The sequence below is a fragment of the Heloderma suspectum genome, chromosome 2, assembly GCF_057233095.1.
Source record: "Heloderma suspectum isolate Gila_16-S chromosome 2, 16-S_ref, whole genome shotgun sequence".
Taxonomy (NCBI): Eukaryota; Metazoa; Chordata; class Lepidosauria; order Squamata; family Helodermatidae; genus Heloderma; species Heloderma suspectum.
Window position 1 is genome coordinate 58852794 of NC_139459.1, and position 15158 is coordinate 58867951.

General features: G+C 47.0%; 1 non-coding gene across 1 annotated transcript; it reads left to right on the forward strand.

The window, feature by feature from the left end:
- The first annotated feature begins 14805 nt into the window (after positions 1 to 14805).
- Positions 14806 to 14912, forward strand: LOC146352273 (U6 spliceosomal RNA). Its single transcript, XR_014788731.1, has one exon. It is a non-coding gene; the product is annotated as a U6 spliceosomal RNA (small nuclear RNA).
- The last annotated feature ends 246 nt before the right edge of the window (positions 14913 to 15158 follow it).

Here is a 15158-nt window from a genome sequence, read left to right on the forward strand (position 1 = left end):
TCTGCATATTTGAAGAAGCGCCACACATAGGAGCTCACCCTGCCACCACCATTTCTTCTTTGGGGAATGGGGGTATCGGTTCCAGATGAGGTGGCATCGGTAGCTGCACATTTCCGCTCATCTGTGGATGGTGTTGTTGGTGGTGTTGTTGATGGCACTGACCAGTGCTTAGAAGGGGATGTTTGTTCCTGAGGTTTGGGATTGCTCCCAAAGAACCCAGAAGGCTGGCAGTGGAAAACAGAGTCAGACCCAGTCTCAGCAGGGACATCATTGATATAGAAGGGCTCCTCGTCATCTTCGCTGTCCAGATCACTGATGACACTAAGTCCTCCGGCCTTTTTTTCAAAATCACATGAGCCGCCAGCCACGAGGTGATTATCAGCAGGCAGCTGTGGACCTGGTTCACCTGTCCCACTTCTGCTGTCTGATGCAGGGAGGACGGTTGTGGGCGTCTCTGTAAAGATTCAAAATAGATAGAAGCACAGTTTCATGAGAAATGCAACTTTTAGACATGAGTAATAGCCAAGAGAATAAAACTGTGTAGTTCTAGAAATCTATGAAACATAGCTTGGAATTGCGATCAATCAACATGACACAAGGTGCAGATGTAAGCTACTACTGCACTAGCTAGCACTGAGAAAACACATGACACAAGGTGCAAAAAAAATGTACTGTACAGACTTCGAAACTCAACGAGAGTTATCTAAACGTGTCCTCACTGGTGAAAATCTGAAAAGCATGGGGGAGGAGATATCTGGCTCCCTTGCAAGGTCCACTCCTTTGCATCAGCTCTATTATACCATTGTGTGGGACTCAGCACCTACAGGGCTGGCCCAAAGCGTTTTGCTTCCTGAGGCAAAGGATAAAATGGCACCCCTCTGTCCTACATAGAGTGATAGCTGAATCTTACTTGAACAGTGACAATGGGAGAGCCTCTTCCACCACACCAGAGGACAACAAGCTGGCTGAGGAGGTACAAGGCAGTCTGAGGAGCACCCACAGTTCTGTGCACCAACACCTCGCTGCTACCTAACAATAGGGCTGGTCCTGAGCACATACTTGGCAAATCCCATCGCCTTTTTCCGGGGTGCATTTGTGGTCCCCCGGGAGCAGTGCCTGATTAGTCAGGCCCTCTTTTAAAAACCATCCTTAGAAATGTAATTGCTTAATCAATTCACATTGCAGCTCTAGTTAAAAGAGATCAAGGCCAAACAAGACAGCAAACTATGATGAATGGCTTTGGAAACAAAGCAAGAACAAAACACTGAAGTGTTTTCTAGGGATGTACAAAAGTCACTTACCTTTTCGCAGCTTAGCTTCATGGGGGGGGGGAGGCACTTCGCTTTCCCCCCCGAAGTTCAGGCGAAGGGGGGGAGGATTCCCGCCTCGCCCGGCCAAAATTCAGGCCGAGGAGAAGCGCCCCGTCTCCCCGGCCACGAAACAAAAAGTTTTTTAAAAAAAGACCCCGTGATAGGCTACCTAACTACGTAACGCAAATAGCGTGCCCTTATTTTCGCCGTAGTCTACGTAAATCTTTACGTAGACTAGACGTGCTAAAATAAGGAATGCAAATGGCAGCGCCCATGGGCCGCCGCCATTTGCGTACGCGCTTTTTTCTTTTCTTTTCAAAGTCACCTGTGATAGGCTACGTGATGATTTACATAGCCTATCACGGCTGTCTTTGGAAATCTAGCCATGATAGGCTACGTAAATCGTTACGTAGCCTATCACGGGTGTGTTGTGTTTTTTTTACTTTAGTTTTTTTTTTTTTTTGCAATGGCGGCGGCGGCAGCCGGTCGGGAGACCGGCCGCCGCCCCCGCCCGTGACGAACCACCGCCGAACCGCCACCGGGACCCGCCGCTGGGAAGGACATTCACCAAAGGTAAGTCCCGTCCTGGGGGGGGCGGGGGGGGCGGAGAATTTCACCGCCGATTTCAGGGGGCCAAATGCGTTGGCGCTTGGCCCCCCGAAGATTCGGGGAGAAATTCTCCGCCATCCCTACTGTTTTCCCACCGAAAAGGTGTATCATTTGAGAAAGTATTGCAGTTCTTTTAAAGAGTTGGGGTTTTCTTTAGTACTGGAGTACCATGTAACATTTAAATAATATGAAATATGTTCACAGCAATGAATATGAATGAATGTAAAACAGTCGTGTATGTTTTGTCGTGTTGAAGAAGAAGATCCTTTCCCCAAATGGTCCCCTCCAAAGGTTTTGGACTTCAACTCCCATCAGGCCCAGCCGGCATGACCAATGGTCAATAATGCTGGGAGATGTAGCCCAAAACATCTGGAAGGCTGCAGGTTGCAGAAGGCTAATGTAGGGACTATTCAAATATTCGAAGATATTTATTTGTATCCAGATATTTACAAGCACCTGTGATGACAGAGTCTTACCAGATTCATCCTTTGGAATGACGTAGATATCTTGACTTTCATTCTGCCGCTGTAGAGTCTCCTTGGGAACATTTTCATCCACTTTGGAGACACTGCCCTTCCGCTCACCATCCATGAACTTTCTTCCTCTTCCTCTGGAGTTGTGGCCGGCTGTGCCTGTGCCACTTTCTGTAGAGGAAATTGGTGGTGTGCGCTGCTTACGGGTGCGGGGTGGACTGGGGCTGGGGCTGCTGTCGCTGCTGGTCACACCTTGGGCTTCCTCCTCTTCCATCTCATTCTTAAAATACCGCTGAAATGCAACCTCAGTAGTGTATGTTCTCGCCGGGCGTCCACGCCTCTTTTGAGTGCTGGATTGACCACGGGTTCCTCTTTTCTCCATGTTCATGTCTCTGGGCAGAAGGAGACATAAATGCATGTGCCAAAGCTGAAATCTTGTGAACAGCCTACAGTCGCAGATATAGTGCAGTGTAGAAGTAGTTACCCACCAATCCAGCCATCCAATGCTAACTAAATAGGGGCATATTGTACAGCAGATTAGGCTGAAAAGCCCAGGATGGAGGATGTAGTCCATCCATGCAGCCTGAAAAGCACAAGCCTATAGTACAAACAGGATGCTGGAGGATGGAGTCCTTCCCAGCAGGCCTAACAAAGGCTGCTGGAGGATGCCTTCCCAGTTCCCCCCGCCCCAACCCACTCAGGAACACTAGGGGCACACACACATGGAGTTGAAAAGCACATGGATTAATCCTGGAAAGCCCAGGAGGATGAAGGATGGAGTCCTTCCCGGCAGGCCTAACAAAGGCTGCTGGAGGATGCCTTCCTGGTTCCCCCCACCCCAACCCACTCAGAAATACATAGGCACATGGATTAATCCTGGAAAGCCCAGGAGGATGGAGGATGGAGTCCTTCCCGGCAGGCCTAACAAAGGCTGCTGAAATTTCTGGGCTTTCCAGGATTAATCCATGTGCCTATGTATTTCTGAGTGGGTTGGGTAAAAAGAAGGAACGCAAATTGGCAGGCATATCAGTGCTCTGTTGGATCCTGCCCAGGAGACCTATTAGAAAGTACACCTTCTTATCATAACATGCAAAAAAATTGCCTAGTAAAACAACATTTCATGGCTTGTAACTGCACTTTCAGAAGTATACGTAGTGTTTCAGAAAGGGTCTTTTCCGTAGGGGCACCTAGATTACTAGGAATGGCAGAGAATTCCACCACGGATCTTGGGGAGGCCGAATGCCAGTGCATTCAGCCCCCCGAAATCTGTGGCAGAACAGCCTGCCACCCCCCCAACCCCCCCATGGATCCCCTTGGGATGAGACTTACCTGGGGCAGATCTTCCGGGCAGCTGCGGCTCCGGCGGCGGCTCTGGCGGCGGCGGCTCCAGCGGCTGGTCTTCCGACCGGCTGCTGCTGCCGCCATTTGCAGGTTTTTTGTGGTTTTTTTACACCCACATGATAGGCTACATAAGTTTTTACATAGCCTAAAACGTCTGGGTAAAAAAAAAAAAAAAGGCATATGCAAATGGCGGCGGCTACGGCCACTGCCATTTGCGTACGCCTTCTCTCTTTTTTTTTTAATCCAGATGTTTTAGGCTACGTAAAAACTTACATAGCCTAAAACGACTAGGTAAAAACAAAACAAAACGCGCGTACACAAATGGCGGCAGCTACGGCTGCCGTCATTTGCATTCCTTATTTTGGGCCATCTTAGTCTACATAAATAATTACGTAGACTAAGATGGCGAAAATAAGGGGAACGCAAATAGCGTCCACTACTCTATTTGCGTTCCCCTTATTTTCGCCGTCTTAGTCTACGTAAATATTTACATAGATTAAGACGTCAAAAATAAGGAATGCAAATGGCGGCGGCCGTAGCCACCACCATTTGCGTATGCGGGGTTTTTTTTTTCCCAGAGCCCTCCGCAGCCGGAAATCTGGCTGCGGACGGCTCTGGCCTGGCTGGGCCTGGCCGGCTGCTCCGCAGAGCCGCCGCGGAGCACAGCCGTCCAAGGAGGATTCTGGGGGGGGAGAAACGGAGCGCCTCCCCCCCCATCCAGGATTCCGGGGGGAGGGACGGAACGCCTCCCCCCCACCATCAGCATAATTCGAAAACAGGTAAGTGATTTTCGTACATCCCTATAGATTACAAAATGCCCTTCAAGGGGAGGTCCACCTAGCTTCATCTTTGCTTGCCTTGCAACAGGCAGCCAGGAGTTACTTATTTCAGCAGGCTTTTATTTCTGATCAATGAAATTTTGAATAGCTGATGCCACTATTTGTTTCATGTAGCGTTTTAATATAATGCTGAACTTAGTAAATGTCCTGTTTTATGCCTTGATAGATGGAGTTTCTTTTAACCATTTTGAGTATTTTATATAGAAACTTGGGGTATATAAATACACTGGAATGAACGAATACGTCACTCAGTTCTTTATCACTAAAAGAGAGGAAACTCTTCAAATACTAGTATGGCCACTACTGAAATTAATGGAGATACTACTTTGGAGTGAGGATGAATTTCTGTTGACACATTCTGGCTGCAAAGCTGCGAACTAATGGCCATGAGATCTCAATTGCATTAACTAGCACTGTCAGTTGAGCTGCCAGCCATACTTACAAGACTGTCAGGGGTGATGATGGAAATAAATACAAGGAGAGAAAGAGAACTGAAGCTCTTTGAAGAAATCTATTACTATGCTAGGAATGCCCTTTTTTCTTTATTATTTTTTTATGACACATACTTCTAGGCCACTTTTCAAAATATTTATTTCAAAGTGACTTACAAAACAGCAAAAAAAGAAAGAAAAGTCTGTTTCCCGCCTCCCAGCTGAGCAGAGCAGAGCAGAGCAAGCTGCTCCAGCTGGTCCAGGGACTACAGAAGCAGGCAAGCTCCCAGAGAGCGAGCGAACAGAGCGAGCGAACAGGGGGAGCAAACAGGAGTTGGCCAGGGGAGTTGCAGTGGTTGAAGAGACAAAGGAGACAAAGGAGACAGAGGCTAAGAGGTAAGTGGGTTGCAGGAAGCCCAGGGCGCTGCCCTTTATCCTTCTGACTGGCTGTGAGCTCACCAGGAGCTTCTGAGAGCTCCAACTGAATTGGAGGGGTGTGGCCTGAGTACTCCCAGCAGCTGACTGGGCGGGAAGCTTCAGTCTGTTCCCTGCCTCCCAGCTGAGCAGAGCAGAGCAGAGCAAGCTGCTCCAGCTGGTCCAGGGACTACAGAAGCAGGCAAGCTCCCAGAGAGCGAGTGAACAGAGTGAGCGAACAGGGAGAGTAAACAGGAGTTGGCCAGGGGAGTTCGGCAGGGGAGGTCAAGGGGGAGGCCCCTAACATTTTTTTTATTTTTTTTCTAACTTTTTTTCATTTATTTGTCTTGTAACACACACTTCCACACCAGTGGGACTCTGCTTTTAACCTCTACTGAGTAGAGGAGCAGGCACAGGCTAGTCTAGAACAATCACAAAGCTAGACACAAAAAGGGAAAAGAGGCTATGGAAGGACAAGACTCTCCAGTAGTGGTGACCTGCAAGGTGTGTGCAATGTTTGTTTTCTTGCCTGAGAACAACATGGCCTACACCTGCAACAAGTGCAAGTTGATCACGCTGCTGGAGGAAAAAGTAAGTGGACTGGAGCGGAGACTGTCAACCCTCCGGGGAATAAGAGAACACGAAGAGTTCTTGGACAGAATGGGGGAACTACAGCAGCAAAGGGCAGACCAGAAGCTTGAAGAGCAACAGCAAGATGAGGCAGAAGTGGGAAATGCTGAGGAGAAGAAAAATGGAGTAGAGGATACTCCTTGGAAAGCGGTGACAGTTAGGAGAAGAAGAACTAGACGCCACTCTGCACCAGTGGAAGCGGTGGAGCTGTGGAACCGATTCCAAGTACTTGCAGATGAGACTGGAGGACAGCCTGCAGAGGAAGAATCACAGGGGAACCTGCATGAGAGTCAGCAAGAGGCTGAAGGTCAGTCAAACAGAGGCGATGAAACCCAGGCCTACAAGAAGAAGAAGAGAAGAGTGGTAGTAGTGGGAGACTCCTTGCTGCGTGGGATCGAGACCCAAGTATGTCGCGAAGACCCGTGGACTCGCCAGGTATGTTGTCTCCCGGGAGGACAGATTAGAGACGTGACTGAAAGGTTGCCTGCACTCATAAAGCCCACTGACAGGTATCCCTTTCTTCTCATCCATGTGGGAACAAATGATACCGCCAAGCGGAGCTACGAAGAGATCACGTCAGACTTTGAAGCTTTGGGAAGGAAACTCAAGAACTTTGGGGCCCAGATAGTTTTCTCATCCATCCTTCCAGTAGTTAGAAGAGGGATAGAAAGGGAACGAAAAATACTCCGGGTGAATGACTGGCTACGAAGGTGGTGCCGACGAGAGAGATTTGGATTCTGGGACCACGGGCTATACTTCCTGGAAGATGGGCTGTTGGCTAGGGATGGGTTGCACCTCACAAAGGCTGGGAAGAATGTGTTTGGACACAGCATGAAGAACTTCATCAGGAGGGCTTTAAACTGAATCCTACGGGGAAGGGAGATGTAATGTTGGGGGTAACAATGGACGTAGGCGCATGCACTGCAATGGAGAGAACAGCGCTGATAGCGCCCAATAATAGTCTTCAGACACATGTAGGAAGAAAGCCAGACTATGAAGCACATGGTCTTCGATGTCTATATACTAATGCCCAGAGTATGGGAAACAAACAGAATGAACTTGAACTCTTAATACAGGAGGGAAATTATGACTTGATAGGTATAACTGAGACTTGGTGGGATGACTCTCATGACTGGAATACAGCAGTTGAAGGATATAACTTGTTCAAAAAGAACAGGAGGAACAGAAAGGGAGGCGGGGTTGCACTGTATGTGAAAAATACATATCTCTGCACAGAAATACAGGAGGAGGAGCTTGGTAGCCCCATCGAGAGCATCTGGGTTGAAATAAATGGAGCAAAGAATAAAAGGAACCTGGTGGTCGGAGTCTACTACCGGCCACCCAATCAAGGAGAAGCCAAGGATGAAACTTTTGAAAAGCAAATAGCCAATGTTTTAAGGAAGCATGATGTAGTAGTAATGGGGGACTTCAATTTCCCCGATATTTGTTGGGAGACAAATTCTGCAAAACATGGCCCCTCCAGGAAATTCCTGACTTGTGTGGCGGATAACTTCCTCCTACAGAAAGTAGAGGAAGGAACTAGAGGATCGGCTATCCTTGACTTGATCCTAACCAACAGAGATGACTTAGTGGATAAAGTAGCAGTTACAGGAACTCTGGGGGAAAGCGACCATGTTGTACTTGAGTTCTTGGTTCTAAGGGAAGCAAAAGCCGAGTGTACTCAAACGCGTACCCTGGATTTTAGGAAAGCTGATTTTAATAAACTCAGAACAATGATCAGTAAGGTCCCATGGCAAACAATGCTAGCGAGAAAAGGAGTCCAAGATGGGTGGGAACTTTTAAAAAAGGAAATTCTCAAGGCACAATCACAAACAATTCCAACAAGAAGAAAAGGTGGAAGACAACAGAAGAAGCCAATGTGGCTTCACAAAAAGCTTAGGGATGACCTGAAAACAAAAAAGGACACATATAAGAAGTGGAAAGAAGGCCAAGTAACAAAGGAAGAGTACAGGCAGGTAGCACAGAATTGCAGGGATGGCGTCAGGAAGGCTAAAGCGGAGAACGAGGTGAGGTTAGCGAGGGATGCTAAAAACAACAAAAAGGCTTTCTTCAGCTACGTGCATAGTAAAAGGCAGAGGAAAGAAATGGTTGTTCAGCTATTAAATAAGGATGGCAAAATGATAACAGATGACAAAGAAAAGGCAGAGGTGCTCAATTCCTACTTTGGCTCAGTCTTCTCCCAAAAGAGGGTCTATGACCCCCCTGGCAAAGGCGAAGTACAGGCTGAAGGGGCAGGATTGCAGCTTGAGATCGACAGGCATATGGTCAAGGAACACCTCATTACTTTGAATGAGTTCAAATCTCCAGGGCCAGATGAACTGCATCCTAGAGTAATAAAGGAACTGGCAGAAGAACTCTCAGAACCGCTGTCTATTCTCTTTGAGAAATCATGGAGGACCGGGGAAGTGCCAGATGACTGGAGGAGGGCTAACGTTGTCCCTATCTTCAAAAAGGGTAAAAAGGAGGAACCTGGGAACTACAGACCAGTCAGTCTGACATCAATCCCTGGGAAAATTCTGGAGCAGATCATAAAGCAATCCATCTGGAAGCACCTTGACAACAATGCCGTGATTACTCGAAGCCAACATGGATTTGTCAAAAACAAGTCCTGCCAGACAAATCTGATCTCATTTTTTGATCAAGTCACCTCCCTTGTAGACCGTGGGAATGCTGTAGACATCATATACCTCGACTTCAGCAAAGCTTTCGACAAAGTGCCCCATGATATCCTGATGAGCAAACTAGCTCGAAGTGGGCTAGATGAAACAACGATCATGTGGATCCACAGTTGGCTACAGAATCGGACTCAAAGAGTGCTTATCAATGGGACCTTCTCAAGCTGGGGAGAGGTAACGAGCGGGGTACCGCAGGGCTCAGTCCTGGGCCCAGTGCTCTTCAACATTTTTATTAATGACTTGGAGGAGGAGGTGCAGGGAATGCTGATCAAATTTGCAGATGACACAAAATTGGGAGGGATAGCTAATACTTTGGAAGACAGAAACAAAATTCAAAGTGATCTGGATAGACTGGAGTGCTGGGCAGAAAACAACAGAATGGCATTTAATAGGGACAAATGCCAAGTTCTGCACCTAGGAAAAAGAAACCAAATGCACAGTTACAAGATGGGGGATACGTGGCTCAACCACACTACGAGCGAGAAGGATCTTGGAATTGTCGTCGATCACAAGCTGAATATGAGCCAACAATGTGATGTGGCTGCAAAAAAGGCAAATGCTATTTTGGGCTGCATTAATAGAAGCATCGCTTCCAAATCCCGGGAAGTACTAGTTCCCCTCTACTCAGCACTGGTTAGGCCTCATCTGGAGTACTGTGTCCAGTTCTGGGCACCACACTTTAAGAAGGATGCAGACAAGCTGGAGAGGGTTCAAAGGAGGGCAACAAAGATGATCAGGGGACTGGAAACAAAGCCCTATGAAGAGAGACTGAAAGAACTGGGCATGTTTAGCCTTGAGAAGAGAAGACTGAGGGGAGATATGATAGCACTCTTCAAGTACTTGAAAGGTTGTCACAGAGAAGAAGGCCAGGATCTCTTCTTGATCATCCCAGAGTGCAGGACACGGAATAATGGGCTCAAGTTACAGGAAGCCAGATTCCGGCTGAACATCAGGAAAAACTTCCTGAGTGTCAGAGCAATACGGCAATGGAACCAATTACCTGGGGAGGTGGTGGGCTCTCCCACACTGGAGGCCTTTAAGACGAGGCTGGACAGCCATTTGTCAGGGATGCTCTGACTTGGATTCCTGCATTGAGCAGGGGGTTGGACTCGATGGCCTTGTAGGCCCCTTCCAACCCTACTATTCTATGATTCTATAAAAAAGAAACACAACATGAAAAATTAGAACAGCAATAAAAATAACCATCAGCACATTCAAATGCACAATCAGGCCAGCCAGATAAACAATAGGAAGGTCAAACTTCAGCATAAAAGACTAATAAACCCCCTTAGCCAAAGGCAACCCCACCCCCAGGGAGTGGGGCAACTGTCTATCCTGGGTTAAGGAGTTCTGCAAATGAGGGGCCACTGCCGGGAATGCACACCAATCTGGTCATTATTAATAGTGGGCAAACAAACAAGGCCCCTCCAGCAGATCTTAAAACTCAGGCAGGTTCATATTGTCGGGGTGGAAACTGAGCCCATAGAGCCCCAGAGCAGTTCTGATTCTGAGGAGGAACAGCATCCATGGGAGAGGAGCCAGCTCATCCTTCACAGGTACCGCAGCTGGCAGAGATTCCTCCTGCCGGCATTCCTGAGTTAGATAGTGATCCTAGCAGTGAGAAAGTGCGGGAACAGGGCTTGCTTGACGCTCGACGCAGACGCAGGCATGGAAAGGAGGCGTAGCACCCGTTTGGTGCGCAAGCAACGGCCGCCTCCCGTGGACCCAAGGGAAAGAGGGAGGATCTCTCCCTAGCCCATAAGTTCTGGGTCTTCAAGTGACTCTCTTTCAAACGGGAATCAACTGCCTATTCAAAGCTTAGGCCACTCTGCTATTCCTTGCTTTAGTCGTGGTGATTAGCATCTGAAAGAGTCATTAAGTTATAAAAGGATTAAAGCTTTGAAAAGAATCCTTTCGTCTGTGTCTTGAGTTGGCTATTGGAGTCTACTGAAAGAGGCCGCCAGGGCATTCCTGACACATATAATCACAGGAAATTTGTCAAGTAACTTGGTCCCAAACTGTTTGGAGCTTTAAAGGCCAAATCCAGCACTTTGAATTCATTTCCAAAAGCGAACAGGCAGCCAGTGCAGTTTGTTCAAGATAGGTGTGACATGTTCTTAATGCCTTGGCCCCACTAGTATCCGAGGACCACATTTTGTACTAGTGGAAGCTTCCAAACTGTCTCCAAAGGCAGTCCCAATTCACTGAGGTAATCTAGCATGTATGTAACCACAGCATGAGTAACTGAGGTGAGAGCTGCTCCATCCAGATAGGGTTGCAACTAGCATACCAGCCTCAGCTGATTAGACACACTCCTGGATACTGAAGCCACCTGCATTTCCACAGATAGCTCTGAATCCTGGAAGAGCCCCCAAACTGGGAAACTGGTATTTCAGAGGGAGTATAACCCTGTCCAGAATTGGCTGAACACCTCTATCCATGTCTGCCAGCTGTCCCACGCACAGTTAGGGATGTCCATCACTGGGAACTCCAGTTATTTCTTTACTCAACAGACTTCCGTGGCACATGCAGCTCGATTTGTGTTTATGAGCGGAGCTGCAGGCTTTTCCCCAAACTCTGGGACCTTTTTTGCACATTTTTTTCCCACAGGTTTCACAATTTGCACAAATAACTGAGCAATTTCCTCAACTTATGGCTGAATTTGGACAAATTACGGCCGCATTTGCACAAATTGCTCAGAAATTTGAGGAAATTGCTCAGAAATTTGTGCAAATTGTGGAACATGTGGGGTGGGGCTGGCCCGACTCACTTCAGATAGGGTTGGGCACTGCAGTGGGAACCGAAATAAAGTCCAGGGGGCTGAACCTAGGAAAAGTCATCAAACTCCACCTCCCGCAAATGGATTTTTCCACATCCCTACACACAGTATTTATTTATTTATTTATTTATTTATTTATTTATTTAATTTCTATACCGCCCAATAGCCGAAGCTCTCTTCCATCTTGTCAGGATTATATTTCAGCTTGTTTGCCCTCATCCATCCCAAAATGGCTCCTGGACACCTGTTCAGGAGTTCCACAACCTCTCTGGAATCATTAGGTGAAAAATGCAAAATGGAGCTGTGTGTCATCAGTATGCTAATGACCCTTTAGCCCAAACCTCTGGATAGCTTCCCCCAGCAGCTTTAGCTAGATGTTAAAAAACATAGGGGACAAAATAGAAACTTGTGGTACCCCACAGGGGTGGGGAACTAGTTTGGAGTGGGGGCAGATAACCCCCTACCCAGCCTTACATGGGCCAATTGACATCAGGGGATGTGGCCAAGCTCCCTCATATCAGTGGGTGGGGCCTCATGCCCTGATGTCATTTAGTTCTTGGCCAAAGCACCAGGTAGATCTTCCACTCAGCACTTTGGCGGAGGGCTTGTTTCCCCCTTTATCCACCTGACACATTGGCCAGGGTGGCTTTGCCTTCTCCCATTGTGGAGGATATGGGGCAGGTAAAGCTGAGCTGATTGAGGCATGAGGTGAATCATCCATTTGGTGCTTTAAGTGGGGAGTCAGCTTTGCTGCATGCAGGCTTCTGAAAGTAAAGCCACCCCATTCACTGCACCAGGTGGATGATGCACCTGGCACCTCAGCCAGCTTTGCTTAACCTACCCCACATGGATGCCACCATGACAGTCAAGATATTGTCTTCCTGCATTCCTGGATTGGTGTCATAGCACACAACTATTAGCATGGGAACTGTGATGCTACTTAACTCTGGGATATCTCCAGAGTCACTACAGGAAGCCCAGCTCTATGGACCTTGAGCTCACATCAGTCCCCACGCTATCTATGCAGCATAGTGGGAGGTGAGTGGCCACTGGGAAGATGTCCTATGTGCGTCTAGTCTTCTCATTCAATAGGGCTTGTGTAGGAGTATGTCATGATAGATTGTGCCCTGTTTATATTACAGGGATAAGATGCCCTGAAAGAGTATATAGCAGCCTCCTAACATAAATCCCACTGATCTTAGATTGCTTGGTTTTAAATCTAAAGAGTGGCCATTCTGCATTCATCCAGTATAAATATGACAGTGACCACATTTAGGGACTTCATGAGATCAGTGTATTTCATCTTCTGCTACCCAATCTTTAACATAAATTTAGGCTTGTGGCTATAGAAATCCAGGAAAAAGCTAGATCTAGTTTCAAAGAACAAGCCTGTTCGAGGCTCTCACAGGCAGGACTGAGAGTATCACGTCTAGAGGCATCTTAAGAGATAAGACTGGACAGCAGATTGGAGCATTCATCCTCTGATATTCACTCCCAGTACCAAAACTTTACTATCACAAAATACAAGCTAAATATTTTCCTTGTCATTTGGACAATGAAATATCCCCCCACCCCTTCACACACTTTTAGAAGTGTACATTTTTCATCATGCCTTATGCCTTCACTAAAACTAAAAGCAGTCCTCCAGATCAGACCCAACTGACTATAAAAAATAAAGTCAACAATCTAACATAATTATACTGGTAAACATGATAATAATCAAGATACAATTGCACAATGTACTACTGTGGGGCTTTTGAACTGCATACTCTGTTAATAAGATACAATGACTTTGATATCCTTGTTAAGACCACACTATAGACTATGTGCATGCTTAGAAAGTTGTAACACACTACACACCATAATCATAAATTATTCTTATTTCTCAGGAAAGGCTGATTCCAATCTAAGCTACCATAGCTCTGTGTTTCTAGTGCATTTGCAAATGCTTAGAAGCCAAGGAATCATTCATATAGATTAAACTGCAGTCAAATGCTAACGCATGAACTCTTTTCCTATTGAGCTAGATTGTGTGGCATTTTCTTCTTTTTATCTAGAATACTTAATAATGCATTAGTTGACCAAAGTTTCAAAAGAATGTGCTTGAGCTTTCCTCTTTGGCTTCATCTGTGGTTCTTGATGAGCAATGCATCATCCAAACACATTACAGAAATTAGACCTTGCATTCCATTATGCATTCAGACATTTATAGCAGTATGATAAACCTGTCTGAACCTTTGGGAGTTGGCTTTATAAATCAATGCTCCCTGTAAAAAGATTACATTCCCATTTGATATCATTGGAGTTCTACATCTTCCTTCTCTGTGGCCTTTGAAAAAGTTCCATCTGCAGGAAAAAGTTCAAATGTTTTAATGAGGAAGGGTGGAGCTTGCAAGCAAACACAAGAGAAAAGGAGAAGAGAGGGCACTAGGTGGAAGGTTGGTTCCCCCCCCCCCCTTTGTGCAGCTTGTTTGATTCTACCTGAGCAAGTGAGAGATTTAGGTCAGAAATGCTGAGAGGCAAACTGTAGGGTGTAGCTGGGATTCTTTAGCTTGGAGAAAAGGCAAATAAGGGGAGACATGATAGAGGTGTACAAAATTATGCATAGTGTGGAGAAAATGGATAGGGAGACGTATTTCTCCCTCTCTCATAATACTAAAACCTGGGGTCATCCCATGAAGCTGATCGGTGGGAGATTCAGGACAGATAAAAAGGACTTTGTCACACAACATATAGTTAGGGATGTTAGAGAATTCCTCCACAGATCCCAGGGGGGCCGAATTCCAGTGAATTCAGCTTCCCGGAATCCATGGTGGAAAGGAGCAACCCGCCCCACCACCCCACGAAAGCCCCCCCCCCGGAATGGAGCCTACCTGGCGGCAGCTCCGGCAGCAGCAGCAGCAGCTCTAGCTGCTGCTGGGCTGCTGCGGATGCAAATGGCGTCCTGAATACGGGACGCCATTTGCGTCCCTATGGTAGCCCGTGATAGGCTACATAAATATTTATGTAGCCTATCACGGCTAAAGCGGGGACGCAAAGGCTAAAAGCGGGGCTAAACGGCTAAAACGGGGACCGGGGCAGCTGGTTGGCCACTGTGTGAACAGATGCCATTTGTGTCCCCACAGCCCAGCAGCGGCTGGAGGCCCCGCTGCAGGTTGACCTGCAAATAGTCAAAGCTCTCTGGGCAGTTAAAAAAAATTAAACCCTAAAATACATCATGATAAAACATAATATAAAACCTTCAAAAGCTTAAAAGACAATAAAACCAGAGTAAAAACCAGCATCGCTCGCTTTGGCAGCACATATACTAAAATTGGAATGATACAGAGAAGATTAGCATGGCCCCTGCGCAAGGATGACATGCAAATTTGTGAAGCGTTCCATATTTTGCAGCCTCCCAAATGCACATTTTTCCCCTTCATGGATCACTGCCTTGTTGTGGCGAAGGGGCTTGCGTAACTCAGTGAAGCCATAAGCTATGCCATGCAGGGCCAACCAAGATGGACAGGTCATGGCAGAGAGTTCTGACAAAATGTGGTCCACTGGAGAAGGAAATGGCAACCCACTCCAGTATTCTTGCCAAGAAAACCCCATGGAACGTATCACAAGGCTAAAAGATATGATGCCGGAAGATGA